Consider the following 19,774-nt stretch of genomic DNA (forward strand, 5'->3'; position numbering starts at 1 on the left):
TCACCCATCGCCCCCTGTGCTCACTGCCCCGTGACCTAACTGGCACCCAGTCCCGTTCAATCATCACCTCCTGTGCTCACTGCCCCGTGTCCTAACTCACACCCAGTCCCGTTCACTCATCACCCCCTGTGCTCACTGCCCCGTGTCCTAACTCACACCAAGTCGCGTTCACCCATCACCCCCTGTGCTCGCTGCCCCGTGTCCTAACTCACACCGAGTCCCGTTCACCCATCACCCCCTGTGCTCACTGCCCCGTGTCATAACTCACACCCAGTCCCATTCCCCCATCACCCCCTGTGCTCACTGCCACGTGTCCTAACTCACACCCAGTCCCGTTCACCCATCACCCCCTGTGCTCACTGCCCCGTGTCCTAACTCGCACCCAGTCCCATTCAGCCATCACCCACTGTGCTCACTGCCCCGTGTCCTAACTCACACCAAGTCCCGTTCACCCCTCACCCCTGTGCTCACTGCCCCGTGTCCTAACTCACACCCAGTCCCGTTCACACATCACCCCCTGTGCTCACTGCCCAGTGTCCTAACTCGCACCCAGTCCCGTTCACCCATCACCCGTGTGCTCACTGCCCCGTGTCCTAACTCACACCCAGTCCCATTCAGCCATCACCCACTGTGCTCACTGCCCCATGTCCTAACTCACACCAAGTCCCGTTCACCCCTCACCCCTGTGCTCACTGCCCCGTGTCCTAACTCACACCCAGTCCCGTTCACCCATCACCCCTGTGCTCACTGCCCCGTGTCCTAACTCACACCCAGTCCCGTTCACCCATCACCCCTGTGCTCACTGCCCCGTGTCCTAACTCGCACCGAGTCCCGTTCACCCATCACCCCCTGTGCTCACTGCCCCGTGTCCGAACTCACACCTAGTCCCGTTCACCCATCACCCCCTGTGCTCACTGCCCCGTGTCCTAACTCACACCCAGTCCCGTTCACGCATCACCCCATTTGCTCACTGCCCCGTGTCCTAACTCGAACCCAGTCCCGTTCACCCATCACCCCTGTGCTCCCCGCCCCGTGTCCTAACTCACACCCAGTCCCGTTCACCCATCACCCCTGTGCTCACTGCCCCGTGTCCTAACTCGCACCCAGACCAGTTCACCAATCACCCCCTGTGCTCACTGCCCCGTGTCCTAACTTGCACCCAGTCCCGTTCATCCATCACCCCTGTGCTCACTGCCCCATGTCCTAACTCACACCCAGTCCCGTTCACCCATCACCCCCGTGCTCACTGCCCCATGTCCTAACTCGCACCCAGTCACGTTCACCCATCACCCCTGTGCTCACTGCCCCATGTCCTAACTTGCACCAGTGCCACGTGCTAGTAAGTATAGGAATGGGAGGATAGAGCAGATGAATGCGTGGCTAAAGAGTTGGTGTAGGGGGGAGGGTTTTACTTTCCTGGATCACTGGGCCTGCTTCTGGGAAAGGTGGGACTTGTACAAGTCGGACGGGTTGCACCTGAACCAGAGCGGGACAAATATCCTTGCGGGGAGGTTTGCTAGCACTGTTGGGGGAGGTTTAAACTAACTTGGCAGGGGGATGGGATACAGAGGGGAGCTGAAATAGGGGGGGATGTGCTGCCAATTATGGAGGAAAAAACAAGTCAGCTTGGTAGACAGGGCAAATATATAAGGGCAAGGCTGGATGGCATCTATTTTAATGCAAGGAGTCTTGCAAATAAGGTGGATGAACTGAAGGTGTTGATAAACACATGGGAGTATGATATTGTTGCTATCACGGAGACATGGTTGAGGGAGGGGCAAGACTGGCAGCTCAATATTCCGGGGTACAGAATCTTCAGGCGAGACAGAGGGGGAGGTATAAGAGGAGGGGGTGTCGCAATATTAATTAAGGAGTCAATTACTGCACTAAGGAGGGATGATATATTAGCAGGGTCCTCTAATGAGGCCATATGGGTGGAGCTTAAAAACAAAAAGGGGGCAAGCACTTTGCTGGGAGTGTACTATAGGCCTCCAAACAGTCAGGGGGAGATAGAGGAACAGATATGTAGGCAAATCTCAGAGAAATGTGCAAATAATAGGGTAATAATAATGGGGGATTTCAACTTCCCCAATATTAACTGGGATAGTCAAAGTGTGAAAGGCTCAGAGGGTGTAGAATTCTTAAAGTGCATCCAGGAGAGCTTTTTGAGCCAGCATGTAGAAAGTCCTACAAGAGAGGGGGCGGTACTGGACCTAATTCTAGGGAATGTGGCCGGCCAAGTGGAAAAAGTGCTAGTAGGTGAGCACTTTGGTGATAGTGACCATAATATGGTAAGATTTAAGGTGGTCATGGAAAAGGACAGGGATGGGCCGGAAATAAAGGTTCTAAATTGGGGGAAGGCCGATTTTAATAGGATAAGGCAGGATCTGGCCAAAATGGACTGGGATCAGCTACTTGTAGGAAAATCCGCATCGGAGCAATGGGAGGCTTTCAGAAGGGAGATTGAGATCATACAAGGGCAACATGTTCCCATAAAGGTCAAGAGTGGTTCCAAAAACCACAGGGAACCGTGGATGTCAGGGGATATACGGGAATGGATTAGGAAAAAAAGGAGGGCTTTTGGTAGATACAAAAGGCTAAAGACGGAGGAAGCCCTAGAGGAGTACAAAAAGTGCAGGGGGATACTTAAAAAAGAAATTAGGAGATCAAGGAGGGGCCATGAAATAACACTGGCGAGCAAAATAAAGGAAAATCCGAAGATGTTTTATAAGTATATTAAGGGTAAAAGGATAACTAGGGAAAAAATAGGGCCCATTAGGGACAAAAGTGGCAATCTGTGTGTGGAGCCGGAAGATGTAGGAGGGGTTCTAAATGAATTTTTTGCATCTGTTTTCACTATGGAGAAGGACGATGTAGACATAGAAATAGGGCGGGGGGACTGTGATATGCTCGAACATATTAACATCGAGAGGGAGGAGGTATTGGCGGTTTTAGCTGGCCTAAAAATGGATAAATCCCCAGGCCCGGATGAAATGTACCCCAGGCTGCTGTGTGAGGCAAAGGAGGAGATTGCGGGGGCTCTAACACATATATTCAGGACCTCTCTGGCCACAGGGGATGTGCCAGAGGACTGGAGAACCGCTAATGTAGTACCATTATTCAAGAAGGGTAGTAGGGAAAAACCGGGGAACTACAGGCCAGTGAGCCTAACATCAGTGGTAGGAAAATTACTGGAAAAAATCCTGAGGGACAAAATTTGTCTCCACTTGGAGAGGCAAGGATTAATCAGGGATAGTCAACATGGCTTTGTCAAGGGAAGATCATGTCTGACTAATTTGATTGAATTTTTTGAGGGGGTGACTAGGTGTGTGGATGAGGGTAACGCAGTGGATGTGGTATACATGGATTTCAGTAAGGCCTTCGATAAAGTCCCGCACAGGAGACTGGTCAAGAAGGTAAGAGCCCATGGAATCCAGGGTGCCTTGGCACATTGGATACAAAACTGGCTTAGTGGCAGAAGGCAGAGGGTGATGGTCGAAGGTTGTTTTTGTGACTGGAAACCTGTGGCCAGTGGGGTACCACAGGGATCGGTGCTGGGTCCCTTGCTGTTTGTGGTCTACATTAATGACTTGGATATGAATGTAAAGGGTATGATCAGTAAATTCGCGGATGATACTAAAATTGGTAGGGTGGTAAATAGCGAGGAGGGTAGCCTCAGTCTGCAGAACGATATAGATGGGTTGGTCAGATGGGCGGAACAGTGGCAAATGGAATTTAACCCGGAAAAGTGCAAGGTGATGCACTTTGGGGGGTCTAACAAGGCAAGGGAATACACAATGAAGGGAAAGACCCTAGGCAAGACGGAGGGTCAGAGGGATCTGGGTGTGCAGGTACACAGATCCCTGAAGGCGGCGGAACAGGTGGATAAGGTGGTAAAAAAGGCATATGGGATACTTGCCTTCATTAGCCGAGGCATAGAATATAAGAGCAAGGAGGTTATGATGGAGCTGTATAAAACACTGGTTAGGCCACAGCTGGAATACTGTGTGCAGTTCTGGTCGCCACACTACAGGAAAGATGTGATCGCGTTAGAGAGGGTGCAGAGGAGGTTCACCAGGATGTTACCAGGGCTGGAGCGCTTCAGCTATGAAGAGAGACTGGGCAGATTGGGTTTGTTTTCCTTGGAGCAGAGGAGGCTGAGGGGGGACATGATTGAGGTGTACAAAATTGTGAGGGGCATAGATAGGATGGATGCTGAGGAGCTTTTCCCCTTAGTAGAGGGGTCAATAACTAGGGGGCATAGATTCAAGGTAAAGGGCGGGAGGTTTAGAGGGGATTTGAGAAAGAACTTTTTCACCCAGAGGGTGGTTGGAGTCTGGAACTCACTGCCTGAAAGGGTTGTGGAGGCAGAAACCCTCACAACATTTAAGAAGCATTTGGATGAGCATTTGAAATGCCATAGCATACAAGGCTACGGGCCAAATGCTGGAATATGGGATTAGATTAGACAGGGCTTGATGGCCGGCATGGACACGATGGGCCGAAGGGCCTCTATCCGTGCTGTATTACTCTATGACTCTATGACTCTATCACCCCCTGTGCTCACTGCCCCGTGACCGAACTGGCATCCAGTCCCGTTCACTCATCACCCCCTGTGCTCACTGCCCCGTGTCCTAACTCACACCCAGTCCCTTTCACCCATCACCCCCTGTGCTCACTGCCCCGTGTCCTAACTCACACCAAGTCCCGTTCACCCATCACCCCCTGTGCTCGCTGCCCCGTGTCCTAACTCACACCGAGTCACGTTCACCCATCACCCCCTGTGCTCACTGCCCCGTGTCATAACTCATACCCAGTCCCATTCCCCCATCACCCCCTGTGCTCACTACCCCGTGTCCTAACTCACACCCAGTCCCGTTCACCAATCACCCCCTGTGCTCACTGCCCCGTGTCCTAACTCACACCCAGTCCCGTTCACCCATCACCCCCTGTGCTCAGTGCCCAGTGTCCTAACTCGCACCCAGTCCCGTTCACCCATCACCCCCTGTGCTCACTGCCCCGTGTCCTAACTCACACCGAGTCCCGTTCACCCATCACCCCCTGTGCTCACTGCCCCGTGTCCTAACTCACACCCAGTCCCGTTCACCCATCGCCCCCTGTGCTCACTGCCCCGTGTCCTAACTGGCACCCAGTCCCGTTCACCCATCACCCCTGTGCTCACTGCCCCGTGTCCTAACTCACACCAAGTCCCGGTCACCCACCACCCCTGTGCTCACTGCCCCGTGTCCCAACTCACACCCAGTCCCATTCAGCCATCACCCACTGTGCTCACTGCCCCGTGTCCTAACTCACACCAAGTCCCGTTCACCCCTCACCCCTGTGCTCACTGCCCCGTGTCCTAACTCACACCCAGTCCCGTTCACCCATCACCCCTGTGCTCACTGCCCCGTGTCCTAACTCACACCCAGTCCCGTTCACCCATCACCCCTGTGCTCACTGCCCCGTGTCCTAACTCGCACCGAGTCCCGTTCACCCATCACCCCCTGTGCTCACTGCCCCGTGTCCTAACTCACACCCAGTGCCGTTCAGGCATCACCCCATGTGCTCACTGCCCCGTGTCCTAACTCGAACCCAGTCCCGTTCACCCATCACCCCTGTGCTCACTGCCCCGTGTCCTAACTCACACCCAGTCCCGTTCACCCATCACCCCTGTGTTCACTGCCCCGTGTCCTAACTCACACCCAGACCAGTTCACCAATCACCCCCTGTGCTCACTGCCCCGTGTCCTAACTTGCACCCAGTCCCGTTCACCCATCACCCCTGTGCTCACTGCCCCGTGACCTAACTCGCACCGAGTCCCGTTCACCCATCACCCCGTGTTCACTGCCCCGTGTCCTAACTCACACCCAGTCCCGTTCACCCATCACCCCCTGTGCTCACTGCCCCGTGTCCTAACTCACACCCAGTCCCGTTCACCCATCACCCCCTGTGCTCACTGCCCCGTGTCCTAACTCACACCAAGTCCCGGTCACCCATCACCACTGTGCTCACTGCCCCGTGTCCTAACTCGCACCCAGTCCCGTTCACCCATCACCCCTGTGCTCACTGCCCCGTGTCCTCACTCGCACCGAGTCCCGTTCACCCATCACCCCCTGTGCTCACTGCCCCGTGTCCTAACTCACACCCAGTCCCGTTCACCCATCACCCCGTGCTCACTGCCCCGTGTCCAAACTCACACCGAGTCCCGTTCACCCTTCACCCCCTGTGCACACTGCCCCGTGTCCTAACTCACACCCAGTCCCGTTCACCCATCACCCCCTGCTCACTGCCCCGTGTCCTAACTCACACCAAGTCCCGTTCACCCCTCACCCCGGTGCTCACTGACCCGTGTCCCAACTCACACCAAGTCCCGTTCACCCATCACCCCCTGTGCTCACTGCCCCGTGTCCTAACTCACACCAAGTCCCGTTCACGCATCACCACCTGTGCTCACTGCCCCGTGTCCTAACTCGCACCCAGTCCCGTTCACCCATCACCCCCTGTGCTCACTGCCCCGTGTCCTAACTCTCCCCAAGTCCCGTTCACCCATCACCCACTGTGCTCACTGCCCCGTGTCCTAACTCGCACACAGTCCCATTCACCCATCACCCCCTGTGCTCACTGCCCCGTGTCCTAACTCACACCCAGTCCCATTCACCCATCACCCCATGTGCTCACTGCCTCGTGTCCTAACTCACACTCAGTCCCGTTCACCCATCACCCCCTGTGCTCACTGCCCCGTGTCCTAACTCGCACCAAGTCCCGTTCACCCATCACCCCCTGTGCTCACTGCCCCGTGTCCCAACTCACACCGAGTCCCGTTCACCCATCACCCCCTGTGCTCACTGCCCCGTGTCCTAACTCACACTCAGTCAAGTTCACCCATCACCCCTGTGCTCGCTGCCCCGTGCCCTAACTCACACCCAGTCCCGTTCACCCATCAGCCCTGTGCTCACTGCCCCGTGTCCTAACTCACACCCAGTCCCGTTCACCCATCACCCCTGTGCTCACTGCCCCGTGTCCTAACTCGCACCGAGTCCCGTTCACCCATCACCCCTGTGCTCACTGCCCCGTGTCCTAACTCACACCTATTCCCGTTCACCCATCACCCCCTGTGCTCACTGCCCCGTGTCCTAACTCACACCCAGTCCCGTTCACCCATCACCCCATGTGCTCACTGCCCCGTGTCCTAACTCGAACCCAGTCCCGCTCACCCATCACCCCTGTGTTCACTGCCCCGTGTCCTAACTCACACCCAGTCCCGTTCACCCATCACCCCTGTGCTCACTGCCCCGTGTCCTGAATCACACCCAGACCAGTTCACCAATCACCCACTGTGCTCACTGCCCCGTGTCCTAACTTGCACCCAGTCCCGTTCACCCATCACCCCTGTGCTCACTGCCCCGTGTCCTAACTCACACCCAGTCCCGTTCACCCATCACCCGCGTGCTCACTGCCCCGTGTCCTAACTCACACCCAGTCCCGTTCACCCATCGCCCCCTGTGCTCACTGCCCCGTGACCTAACTGGCACCCAGTCCCGTTCAATCATCACCTCCTGTGCTCACTGCCCCGTGTCCTAACTCACACCCAGTCCCGTTCACTCATCACCCCCTGTGCTCACTGCCCCGTGTCCTAACTCACACCAAGTCGCGTTCACCCATCACCCCCTGTGCTCGCTGCCCCGTGTCCTAACTCACACCCAGTCCCATTCCCCCATCACCCCCTGTGCTCACTGCCCCGTGTCCTAACTCACACCAAGTCCCGTTCACCCATCACCCCCTGTGCTCACTGCCCCGTGTCATAACTCACACCCAGTCCCATTCCCCCATCACCCCCTGTGCTCACTGCCACGTGTCCTAACTCACACCCAGTCCCGTTCACCCATCACCCCCTGTGCTCACTGCCCCGTGTCCTAACTCGCACCCAGTCCCATTCAGCCATCACCCACTGTGCTCACTGCCCCGTGTCCTAACTCACACCAAGTCCCGTTCACCCCTCACCCCTGTGCTCACTGCCCCGTGTCCTAACTCACACCCAGTCCCGTTCACACATCACCCCCTGTGCTCACTGCCCAGTGTCCGAACTCGCACCCAGTCCCGTTCACCCATCACCCCTGTGCTCACTGCCCCGTGTCCTAACTCACACCCAGTCCCATTCAGCCATCACCCACTGTGCTCACTGCCCCGTGTCCTAACTCACACCAAGTCCCGTTCACCCCTCACCCCTGTGCTCACTGCCCCGTGTCCTAACTCACACCCAATCCCGTTCACCCATCACCCCTGTGCTCACTGCCCCGTGTCCTAACTCACACCCAGTCCCGTTCACCCATCACCCCTGTGCTCACTGCCCCGTGTCCAAACTCGCACCGAGTCCCGTTCACCCATCACCCCCTGTGCTCACTGCCCCGTGTCCTAACTCACACCTAGTCCCGTTCACCCATCACCCCCTGTGCTCACTGCCCCGTGTCCTAACTCACACCCAGTCCCGTTCACGCATCACCCCATTTGCTCACTGCCCCGTGTCCTAACTCGAACCCAGTCCCGTTCACCCATCACCCCTGTGCTCACCGCCCCGTGTCCTAACTCACACCCAGTCCCGTTCACCCGTCACCCCTGTGCTCACTGCCCCGTGTCCTAACTCGCACCCAGACCAGTTCACCAATCACCCCCTGTGCTCACTGCCCCGTGTCCTAACTTGCACCCAGTCCCGTTCATCCATCACCCCTGTGCTCACTGCCCCATGTCCTAACTCACACCCAGTCCCGTTCACCCATCACCCCCGTGCTCACTGCCCCGTGTCCTAACTCGCACCCACTCCCGTTCACCCATCACCCCCTGTGCTCACTGCCCCGTGACCGAACTGGCATCCAGTCCCGTTCACTCATCACCCCCTGTGCTCACTGCCCCGTGTCCTAACTCACACCCAGTCCCTTTCACCCATCACCCCCTGTGCTCACTGCCCCGTGTCCTAACTCACACCAAGTCCCGTTCACCCATCACCCCCTGTGCTCGCTGCCCCGTGTCCTAACTCACACCGAGTCCCGTTCACCCGTCACCCCCTGTGCTCACTGCCCCGTGTCATAACTCATACCCAGTCCCATTCCCCCATCACCCCCTGTGCTCACTACCCCGTGTCCTAACTCACACCCAGTCCCGTTCACCAATCACCCCCTGTGCTCACTGCCCCGTGTCCTAACTCACACCCAGTCCCGTTCACCCATCACCCCCTGTGCTCAGTGCCCAGTGTCCTAACTCGCACCCAGTCCCGTTCACCCATCACCCCCTGTGCTCACTGCCCCGTGTCCTAACTCACACCGAGTCCCGTTCACCCATCACCCCCTGTGCTCACTGCCCCGTGTCCTAACTCACACCCAGTCCCGTTCACCCATCGCCCCCTGTGCTCACTGCCCCGTGTCCTAACTGGCACCCAGTCCCGTTCACCCATCACCCCTGTGCTCACTGCCCCGTGTCCTAACTCACACCAAGTCCCGGTCACCCACCACCCCTATGCTCACTGCCCCGTGTCCCAACTCACACCCAGTCCCATTCAGCCATCACCCACTGTGCTCACTGCCCCGTGTCCTAACTCACACCAAGTCCCGTTCACCCCTCACCCCTGTGCTCACTGCCCCGTGTCCTAACTCACACCCAGTCCCGTTCACCCATCACCCCTGTGCTCACTGCCCCGTGTCCTAACTCACACCCAGTACCGTTCACCCATCACCCCTGTGCTCACTGCCCCGTGTCCTAACTCGCACCGAGTCCCGTTCACCCATCACCCCCTGTGCTCACTGCCCCGTGTCCTAACTCACACCTAGTCCCGTTCACCTATCACCCCCTGTGCTCACTGCCCCGTGTCCTAACTCACACCCAGTGCCGTTCACGCATCACCCCATGTGCTCACTGCCCCGTGTCCTAACTCGAATCCAGTCCCGTTCACCCATCACCCCTGTGCTCACTGCCCCGTGTCCTAACTCACACCCAGACCAGTTCACCAATCACCCCCTGTGCTCACTGCCCCGTGTCCTAACTTGCACCCAGTCCCGTTCACCCATCACCCCTGTGCTCACTGCCCCGTGACCTAACTCGCACCGAGTCCCGTTCACCCAGCACCCCCTGTGTTCACTGCCCCGTGTCCTAACTCACACCCAGTCCCGTTCACCCATCACCCCCTGTGCTCACTGCCCCGTGTCCTAACTCACACCCAGTCCCGTTCACCCATCACCCCCTGTGCTCACTGCCCCGTGTCCTAACTCACACCAAGTCCCGATCACCCATCACCACTGTGCTCACTGCCCCGTGTCCTAACTCACACCCAGTCCCGTTCACCCGTCACCCCGTGCTCACTGCCCCGTGTCCTAACTCACACCGAGTCCCGTTCACCCTTCACCCCCTGTGCACAATGCCCCGTGTCCTAACTCACACCCAGTCCCGTTCACCCATCACCCCCTGCTCACTGCCCCGTGTCCTAACTCACACCAAGTCCCGTTCACCCCTCACCCCGGTGCTCACTGCCCCGTGTCCCAACTCACACCAAGTCCCGTTCACCCATCACCCCCTGTGCTCACTGCCTCGTGTCCAAACTCGCACCCAGTCCCGTTCACCCCTCACCCGCTGTGCTCACTGCCCCGTGTCCTAACTCACACCAAGTCCCGTTCACCCATCACCCCCTGTGCTCACTGCCCCGTGTCCTAACTCACACCCAGTCCCGTTTACCCATCACCCCCTGTGCTCACTGCCCCGTGTCCTAACTCACACCCAGTCCCGTTCACCCATCACCCCCTGTGCTCACTGCCCCGTGTCCTAACTCACACCCAGTCCCGTTCACCCATCACCCCCTGTGCTCATTGCCCCGTGTCCTAACTCACACCCAGTTCCGTTCACCCATCACCCCCTGTGCTCACTGCCCCATGTCCTAACTCACACCCAGTCCCGTTCACCCATCACCCCCTGTGCTCACTGCCCCGTGTCCTAACTCACACCCAGTTCCGTTCACCCATCACCCCATGTGCTCACTGCCCCGTGTCCTAACTCACACCCAGTCCTGTTCACCCATCACCCCCCCGTGCTCGCTGCCCCGTGTCCTAACTCGCACCCAGTCCTGTTCACCCATCACCCCCTGTGCTCACTGCCCCGTGTCCTAACTCACACCGAGTCCCGTTCACCCATCACCCCCTGTGCTCACTGCCCCGTGTCCTAACTCACACCCAGTCCCGTTCACCCGTCACCCCCTGTGCTCACTGCCCCGTGTCCTAACTCACACCAAGTCCCGTTCACCCATCACACCCTGTGCTCGCTGCCCCGTGTACTAACTCACACCGAGTCCCGTTCACCCATCACCCCCTGTGCTCACTGCCCCGTGTCCTAACTCACACCAAGTCCCGTTCAACCATCACCCACTGTGCTCACTGCCCCGTGTCCTAACTCGCACACAGTCCCATTCACCCATCACCCCCTGTGCTCACTGCCCCGTGTCCTAACTCACACCCAGTCCCATTCACCCATCACCCCATGTGCTCACTGCCTCGTGTCCTAACTCACACTCAGTCCCGTTCACCCATCACCCCCTGTGCTCACTGCCCCGTGTCCTAACTCGCACCAAGTCCCGTTCACCCATCACCCACTGTGCTCACTGCCCCGTGTCCCAACTCACACCGAGTCCCGTTCACCCATCACCCCCTGTGCTCACTGCCCCATGTCCTAACTCACACTCAGTCAAGTTCACCCATCACCCCTGTGCTCGCTGCCCCGAGCCCTAACTCACACCCAGTCCCGGTCACCCATCACCCCTGTGCTCACTGCCCCGTGTCCTAACTCACACCCAGTCCCGTTCAACCCTCACCCCCTGTGCTCACTGCCCCGTGTCCTAACTCACACCCAGTCCCGTTCACCCATCACCCCCTGTGCTCACTGCCCCGTGTCCAACTCACACCCAGTCCCGTTCACCCATCACCCCCTGTGCTCACTGCCCCGTGTCCTAACTCACACCCAGTCCCGTTCACCCATCACCCACTGTGCTCACTGCCCCGTGTCCTAACTCACACCCAGTCCCGTTCACCCATCACCCCCTGTGCTCACTGCCCCGTGCCCTAACTCACACCCAGTCCCAGTCACCCCTCACTCGCTGCGCTCACCGCCCCATGTCCTAACTCACACCAAGTTCCGTTCACCCCTCCCCCCTGTGCTCACTGCCCCGTGTCCTAACTCACACCCAGTCCCGTTCACCCATCACCCCCTGTGCTCACTGCCCCGTGTCCTAACTCGCACCCAGTCCCGTTCACCCATCAGCCCCTGTGCTCACTGCCCCGTGTCCAAACTCACACCCAGTCCCGTTCACCCATCACCCCCTGTGCTCACTGCCCCGTGTCCTAACTCACACCCAGTCCCGTTCACCCATCACCCCATGTGCTCACTACCCAGTGTCCTAACTCGCACCCAGTCCCGTTCACCCATCACCCCCTGTGCTCACTGCCCCGTGTCCTAACTCACACCGAGTCCCGTTCACCCATCACCCCCTGTGCTCACTGCCCTGTGTCCTAACTCATACCCAGTCCCGTTCACCCATCGCCCCCTGTGCTCACTGCCCCGTGTCCTAACTGGCACCCAGTCCCGTTCACACATCACCCCTGTGCTCACTGCCACGTGTCCTTACTCACACCAAGTCCCGGTCACCCATCACCCCTGTGCTCACTGCCCCGTGTCCTAACTCACACCCAGTCCTGTTCACCCATCACCCCCTGTGCTCACTGCCCCGTGTCCTAACTCACACCCACTCCCATTCAGCCATCACCCCTGTGCTCACTGCCCCGTGTCCTAACTCACACCCAGTCCCGTTCACCCATCACCCCTGTGCTCACTGCCCGGTGTCCTAACTCGCACCGAGTCCCGTTCACCCATCACCCCCTGTGCTCACTGCCCCGTGTCCTAACTCACACCTAGTCCCGTTCACCCATCACCCCCTGTGCTCACTGCCCCGTGTCCTAACTCACACCCAGTCCCATTCAGCCATCACCCCTGTGCTCACTGCCCCGTGTCCTAACTCACACCCAGTCCCGTTCACCCATCACCCCTGTGCTCACTGCCCGGTGTCCTAACTCGCACCGAGTCCCGTTCACCCATCACCCCCTGTGCTCACTGACCCGTGTCCTAACTCACACCTAGTCCCGTTCACCCATCACCCCCTGTGCTCACTGCCCCGTGTCCTAACTCACACCCAGTCCCGTTCACCCATCACCCCATGTGCTCACTGCCCCGTGTCCTAACTCGCACCCAGTGCCGTTCACCCATCACCGCTGTGCTCACTGCCCCGTGTCCTAACTCACACCCAGTCCCGTTCACCCATCACCCCTGTGCTCACTGCCCCGTGTCCTAACTCACACCCAGACTAGTTCACCAATCATTCCCTGTGCTCACTGCCCCGTGTCCTAACTGGCACCCAGTCCCGTTCACCCATCACCCCTGTGCTCACTGCCCCGTGTCCCAACTCACACCCAGTCCCGTTCACCCCTCACCCGTGCTCACTGCCCCGTGTCCTAACTCGCACCGAGTCCCGTTCACCCATCACCCCCTGTGCTCACTGCCCCGTGTCCTAACTCACACCCTGTCCCGTTCACCCATCACCCCCTGTGCTCACTGCCCCGTGTCCTAACTCACACCAAGTCCCGGTCACCCATCACCCCTGTGCTCACTGCCCTGTGTCCGAACTCACACCCAGTCCCGTTCACCCATCACCCCTGTGCTCACTGCCCCGTGTCCTAACTCACACACAGTCCCGTTCACCCATCACCCCCTGTGATCACTGCCCCATGTCCTAACTCGCACCGAGTCCCGTTCACCCATCACCCCCTGTGCTCACTGCCCCGTGTCCTAACTCACACCCAGTCCCATTCACCCATCACCCCGTGCTCACCGCCCCGTGTCCCAACTCACACCAAGTCCCGTTCACCCATCACCCCCTGTGCTCACTGCCTCGTGTCCAAACTCGCACCCAGTCCCGTTCACCCCTCACCCCCTGTGCTCACTGCCCCGTGTCCAAACTCATACCAAGTCCCATTCACCCATCACCCCCTGTGCTCACTGCCCCGTGTCCTAACTCGCAGCCAGTCCCGTTCACCCCTCACCCCCGGTGCTCACTGCCCCGTGTCCTAACTCACACCCAGTCCCGTTCACCCATCACCCCCTGTGCTCACTGCCCCGTGTCCTAACTCACACCCAGTTCCGTTCACCCATCACCCCATGTGCTCACTGCCCCGTGTCCTAACTCACACCCAGTCCCGTTCACCCATCACCCCCCCGTGCTCGCTGCCCCGTGTCCTAACTTACACCCAGTCCCGTTCACCCATCACTCCCTGTGCTCACTGCCCCGTGTCCTAACTCACACCAAGTCCCGTTCACCCATCACCCACTGTGCTCACTGCCCCGTGTCCTAACTCGCACACAGTCCCATTCACCCATCACCCCCTGTGCTCACTGCCCCTTGTCCTAACTCACACCCAGTCCCGTTCACCCATCACCCCATGTGCTCACTGCCTTGTGTTCTAACTCACACTCAGTCCCGTTCACCCATCACCCCCTGTGCTCACTGCCCCGTGTCCTAACTCGCACCCAGTCCCGTTCACCCATCACCCCTGTACTCACTGCCCCGTGTCCTAACTCACACCAAGTCCCGTTCACCTATCACCCCCTGTGCTCACTGCCCCGTGTCCTAACTCACACTCAGTCCCGTTCACCCATCACCCCTGTGCTCGCTGCCCCGTGCCCTAACTCACACCCAGTCCCGGTCACCCATCACCCCTGTGCTCACTGCCCCGTGTCCTAACTCACACCCAGTCCCGTTCACCCATCACCCCCTGTGCTCACTGCCCCGTGTCCAACTCACACCCAGTCCCGTTCACCCATCACCCCCTGTGCTCTCTGCCCCGTGTCCTAACTCACACCCAGTCCCGTTCACCCATCACCCCCTGTGCTCACTGCCCCGTGTCCTAACTCACACCCAGTCCTGTTCACCCATCACCCTCTGTGCTCACTGCCCCGTGTCCTAACTCACACCCAGTCCCGTTCACCCATCACCCCCTGTGCTCACTGCCCCGTGTCCTAACTCGCACCGAGTCCGGTTCACCCCTCAGCCCCTGTGCTCACTGCCCCGTGTCCTAAGTCACACCAAGTCCCGTTCACCCATCACCCCCTGTCCTCACTGCCCCGTGTCCTAACTCACACCCAGTCCCGTTCACCCATCACCCCCTGTGCTCACTGCACCGTGTCCTAACTCACACGGAGTCCCGTTCACCCCTCACCCCTGTGCTCACTGCCCCGTGTCCTAACTCGCACCAAGTCCCGTTCACCCATCACCCCCTGTGCTCACTGCCCCGTGTCCTAACTCACACCCAGTCCCGTTCACCCCTCACCCCCTGTGCTCACAGCCCCGTGTCCTAACTCACACCCAGTCCCGTTCACCCATCACCCCTGTGCTCACTGCCCCGTGTCCTAACTCACACCCAGTCCCGTTCACCCATCACCCCTGTGCTCACTGCCCCGTGTCCTAACTCGCACCCAGTCCCGTTCACCCATCACCCCCTGTGCTCACTGCACCGTGTCCTAACTCACACCAAGGCCCGTTCACCCATCACCCCTGTGCTCACTGCCCCGTGTCCTAACTCACACCAAGTCCCGTTCACCCCCTCACCCCCCGTGCTCACTGCCCCGTGTCCTAACTCGCACCCAGTCCCGTTCACCCATCACCCCCTGTGCTCACTGCCCCGTGTCCTAACTCACACCCAGTCCCGTTCACCCATCACCCCCTGTGCTCACTGCCCCGTGTCCTAACTCACACCAAGTCCCGTTCACCTATCACCCCCTGTGCTCACTGCCCCGTGTCCTAACTCACACTCAGTCCCGTTCACCCATCACCCCTGTGCTCGCTGCCCCGTGCCCTAACTCACACCCAGTCCCGGTCACCCATCACCCCTGTGCTCACTGCCCTGTGTCCTAACTCACACTCAGTCCCGTTCACCCATCACCCCCTGTGCTCTCTGCCCCGTGTCCTAACTCACACCCAGTCCCGTTCACCCATTACCCCCTGTGCTCACTGCCCCGTGTCCTAACTCACACCAAGTCCTGTTCACCCATCACCCCGTGCTCACTGCCCCGTGTCCTAACTCACACCCAGTCCCGTTCACCCATCACCCCCTGTGCTCACTGCCCCGTGTCCTAACTCGCACCGAGTCCCGTTCACCCCTCAGCCCCTGTGCTCACTGCCCCGTGTCCTAAGTCACACCAAGTCCCGTTCACCCATCACCCCCTGTGCTCACTGCCCCGTGTCCTAACTCACACCCAGTCCCGTTCACCCATCACCCCCTGTGCTCACTGCCCCGTGTCCTAACTCACACGGAGTCCCGTTCACCCCTCACCCCTGTGCTCACTGCCCCGTGTCGTAACTCGCACCAAGTCCCGTTCACCCATTAGCCCCTGTGCTCACTGCCCCGTGTCCTAACTCACACCCAGTCCCGTTCACCCATCACCCCCTGTGCTCACTGCCCCGTGTCCTAACTCACACCCAGTCCCGTTCACCGTTCACCCCTCACCCCTGTGCTCACTGCCCCGTGTCCTAACTCACACCCAGTCCCGTTCACCCCTCACCCCCTGTGCTCACAGCCCCGTGTCCTAACTCACACCCAGTCCTGTTCACCCATCACCCCCTGTGCTCACTGCCCCGTGTCCTAACTCGCACCAAGTCCCGTTCACCCATCACCCCCTGTGCTCACTGCCCCGTGTCCTAACTCACACCCAGTCCCGTTCACCCCTCACCCCTGTGCTCACTGCCCCGTGTCCTAACTCGCACCGAGTCCCGTTCACCCATCACCCCCTGTGCTCACTGCCCCGTGTCCTAACTCACACCCTGTCCCGTTCACCCATCACCCCCTGTGCTCACTGCCCCGTGTCCTAACTCACACCAAGTCCCGGTCACCCATCACCCCTGTGCTCACTGCCCTGTGTCCGAACTCACACCCAGTCCCGTTCACCCATCACCCCTGTGCTCACTGCCCCGTGTCCTAACTCACACCAAGTCCCGTTCACCCATCACCCACTGTGCTTACTGCCCCGTGTCCTAACTCACACCAAGTCCCGTTCACCCATCACCCGCTGTGCTCACTGCCCCGTGTCCTAACTCACACCCAGTCCCGTTCACCCATCACCCCCTGTGATCACTGCCCCGTGTCCTAACTCACACCCAGTCCCGTTCACCCATCACCCCCTGTGCTCACTGCCCCGTGTCCTAACTCACACCCAGTCCCATTCACCCATCACCCCGTGCTCACCGCCCCGTGTCCCAACTCACACCAAGTCCCGTTCACCCATCACCCCCTGTGCTCACTGCCTCGTGTCCAAACTCGCACCCAGTCCCGTTCACCCCTCACCCCCTGTGCTCACTGCCCCGTGTCCTAACTCACACCCAGTCCCGTTCACCCATCACCCCTGTGCTATCTGCCCCGTGTCCAAACTCATACCAAGTCCCATTCACCCATCACCCCCTGTGCTCACTGCCCCGTGTCCTAACTCGCAGCCAGTCCCGTTCACCCCTCACCCCCGGTGCTCACTGCCCCGTGTCCTAACTCACACCCAGTCCCGTTCACCCCTCACCCCTGTGCTCACTGCCCCGTGTCCTAACTCACACCCAGTCCCGTTCACCCCTCACCCCCTGTGCTCACAGCCCCGTGTCCTAACTCACACCCAGTCCTGTTCACCCATCACCCCCTGTGCTCACTGCCCCGTGTCCTAACTCGCACCAAGTCCCGTTCACCCATCACCCCCTGTGCTCACTGCCCCGTGTCCTAACTCACACCCAGTCCCGTTCACCCCTCACCCCTGTGCTCACTGCCCCGTGTCCTAACTCACACCCAGTCCCGTTCACCCCTCACCCCCTGTGCTCACAGCCCCGTGTCCTAACTCACACCCAGTCCTGTTCACCACTCACCCCTGTGCTCACTGCCCCGTGTCCTAACTCACACCCAGTCCCGTTCACCCCTCACCCCCTGTGCTCACTGCCCCGTGTCCTAACTCACACCCAGTCCCGTTCACCCATCACCCCTGTGCTCACTGCCCCGTGTCCTAACTCACACCCAGTCCCGTTCACCCATCACCCCCTGTGCTCACTGCCACGTGTCCTAACTCACACCCAGTCCCGTTCACCCATCACCCCCTGTGCTCGCTGCCCCGTGTCCAAACTCACACCCAGTCCCGTTCACCCATCACCCCCTGTGCTCACTGCCCCGTGTCCTAACTCACACCGAGTCCCGTTCACCCATCACCCCCTGTGCTCACTGCCCCGTGTCCTAACTCACACCAAGTCCCGTTCACCCATCACCCCCTGTGCTCACTGCCCCGTGTCCTAACTCACACCCAGTCCCGTTCACCCCTCACCCCCTGTGCTCACTGCCCCGTGTCCTAACTCGCACACAGTCCCATTCACCCATCACCCCTTGTGCTCACTGCCCCGTGTCCTAACTCACACCCAGTCCCATTCACCCATCACCCCATGTGCTCACTGCCTCGTGTCCTCACTCACACTCAGTCCTTTCACCCATCACCCCCTGTGCTCACTGCCCCGTGTCCTAACTCGCACCGAGTCCCGTTCACCCATCACCCCCTGTGCTCACTGCCCCGTGTCCTAACTCACACTCAGTCAAGTTCACCCATCACCCCTGTGCTCGCTGCCCCGTGCCCTAACTCACACCCAGTCCCGGTCACCCATCACCCCTGTGCTCACTGCCCCGTGTCCTAACTCACACCCAGTCCCGTTCACCCCTCACCCCCTGTGCTCACTGCCCCGTGTCCTAACTCACACCCAGTCCCGTTCACCCATCACCCCCTGTGCTCACTGCCCCGTGTCCAACTCACACCCAGTCCCATTCACCCATCACCCCCTGTGCTCACTGCCCCGTGTCCTAACTCACACCCAGTCCCGTTCACCCATCACCCCCTGTGCTCACTGCCCCGTGTCCTAACTCACACCCAGTCCCGTTCACCCATCACCCCCTGTGCTCACTGCGCCGTGTCCTAACTCACACCCAGTCCCGTTCACCCATCACCCCGTGCTCACTGCCCCGTGTCCTAACTCGCACCCAGTCCCGTTCACCCATCACCCCCTGTGCTCAATGCCCCGGGTCCTAACCCACACCCAGTCCCGTTCACCCCTCACTCGCTGCGCTCACCGCCCCATGTCCTAACTCACACCAAGTCCCGTTCACCCCTCCCCACTGTGCTCACTGCCCCGTGTCCTAACTCACACCCAGTCCCGTTCACCCATCACCCCCTGTGCTCACTGCCCCGTGCCTAACTCGCACCCAGTCCCGTTCACCCATCACCCCCTGTGCTCACTGCCCCGTGTCCTAACTCACACCCAGTCCCGTTCACCCATCACCCCCTGTGCTCACTGCCCCGTGTCCTAACTCACACCCAGTCCCGTTCACCCATCACCCCCTGTGCTCACTGCCCCGTGTCCTAACTCGCACCGAGTCCCGTTCACCCCTCAGCCCCTGTGCTCACTGCCCCGTGTCCTAAGTCACACCAAGTCCCGTTCACCCATCACCCCCTGTGCTCACTGCCCCGTGTCCTAACTCACACCCAGTCCCGTTCACCCATCACCCCCTGTGCTCACTGCCCCGTGTCCTAACTCACACGGAGTCCCGTTCACCCCTCACCCCTGTGCTCACTGCCCCGTGTCGTAACTCGCACCAAGTCCCGTTCACCCATTAGCCCCTGTGCTCACTGCCCCGTG

Source organism: Somniosus microcephalus, chromosome 3, assembly GCF_052327205.1.
Source record: "Somniosus microcephalus isolate GS21.2 chromosome 3, FLI_Smic_1.0, whole genome shotgun sequence".
Classification (NCBI taxonomy): domain Eukaryota; kingdom Metazoa; phylum Chordata; class Chondrichthyes; order Squaliformes; family Somniosidae; genus Somniosus; species Somniosus microcephalus.